Below are 2007 nucleotides of genomic sequence, written 5' to 3'. Positions count from 1 at the left end.
GAAACCAGCAAAGCAGTGCATACAGCTGATATGAAGAACGTAAAGGCCATGAAATGAATAAGTTGAGGACAAATATTTTGATGAATCTTCGTCATTCAAGAACCTTGTTTACATATTTGCACATATGCAACGGCCAGGAAAAAACCTCAATGACGCTGTCCCTCGTTGCAATAGATTGCGCAGGAGCAGCTGTTACCGGTCGTGTACTGTAATTACACCGAGATTATACTCGCCACAGTGAGTACAAATAAAAAGTAGGAGAGAGAAAGAAGTCATAAGGGAAAGGCAGGGAGGTTAACCATGCTGAGCCCGGTAGGCTACCCTGCACTGGGGAAGGGGGAAAAGGGATTGAAAAAGAAGGAAGAGAGAAGTTCACAGTTCACACGTTGCACATTTACAGTTAAGCGTTCATCGCTGAGTTTCATCACAGGTAGTCATACAGGCTTGTGCACTTCAAAAAATACAGCGGCGCCTTTGTAGCCCTGCACATAGCAAACGCACGAGGCCACGCGTTCAAGATCTTTTCCTCCGTAAAAGGCCTGTCGTCTAAGTGCCCCAAAGCCGTCCGAAGGGCAATCCTCTCATCTTCGTATCTGTTGCAGTCACATAAAAGTAAGAGTTCTGCAAAATATACATTAGAAATGCGAAGATAGAATGGAATATACAAATGCGAAGATACAACTCGCTAAAGGGAAAAAAAGAGTCGCTGGAAACAAAGTTCACTGGTTGTATACACAACACCTCGCAACAAGTTATTTAAATATACGTCTAAGTCTCCAATAAATGTACGTATTTAAGCAAACGTCACTGTATATTATGCGTCAAACGAGACAAATAAACACGTTGCGGAGTCAGAGATAGTAAACTTTGCGCACTAAAAGACAGATGATCTAGGCAAGAACAAAACTGTGATCGCAGAAATCGTGATATGTACTCGGGCGATGTAGCGGTCGCGACAGCACCATATGGGTGGAATAATAGAGGAATAATGCAGAAATCAGTACGAAAATATGTAATTTATCTGCCTGCACAGCGGCAACAATTATTCTTCACCCAAAATAAAGGAGGGTTTTGCTTCGTTTCAAAAAAGAAATAAAAGCAGGTAGCTAAAACGGAAAGAAAAGGACAAACGAAAGCCACAGATGATGCGGCAAGTTACTACCCAATATCCGAGTGTGTTTTCGGCAAGCGCCGCGTGGGCCGGGCTTTCAATGATCAAGGTCGGTCAAAATTGGTTATTGATGTCCTCGTAATTTCCGTATTCGCATGATAATTTTGATCATGATGCTAACTGCTAGAATAAACGGCTAAAATTTCTGCGGTTTTAAAAGCTAACGAACAGTGATACGTCTTCATAATTACGAGCTTATGGACGTGAAGGAACAGAGCTTTTTACTTCCATTAATTTTTGCTGCTTCGCTATCTAAAGGGAAACTTCTCTCGGCGGGGAAGTTGAGCGAAGCGGTCAATGACTTCGGACACGTTGATGCCGACGTCTCTGTGGGTGTATAGAAGCACCAGTCAACCATGCGTTCCACAGACATTGTAGAGCGCAAGTAGTTTTTTAGTAAACTCTTGTTAAAAAATATTCTCTCTGCGCTGGCAGTGGTCACTGGAAGGGTGACTAGAATCTGGAACAGTTTGTACACATTTACATAGAACCTGCAGTCGCAAAGGGAGAGGGCATCTATTCCGGTGTCAAAACCTAAAGCTCTCCCTCGATGTCGTTGGCATCCTTGTTTAGGTACCTTGCACAAACAGTACGCTGTTCGATTCCAGCGATGTCCGTTGTTTCGTCAGGAAGTATGGAGAAGCAGCCTGCTTTTGCAACTAGGCTTTCTTTGATAATTTCGCCACAAATTTCTATAATTTGGTTTTGTGCATCTGGGCTTAAATACGAGGCATTACTGGGGCAACTTTCCAAATGGTTCTTCAGATATGTATCTCCACAATCAGCTCGCATGCGAAGAAGCGCTCTGAAAATACCTGTATTTTCAGCGGGGCCTA

Source organism: Dermacentor silvarum, chromosome 6, assembly GCF_013339745.2.
Source record: "Dermacentor silvarum isolate Dsil-2018 chromosome 6, BIME_Dsil_1.4, whole genome shotgun sequence".
NCBI classification, from domain to species: Eukaryota; Metazoa; Arthropoda; class Arachnida; order Ixodida; family Ixodidae; genus Dermacentor; species Dermacentor silvarum.
This window is presented reverse-complemented; position numbering follows the sequence as displayed.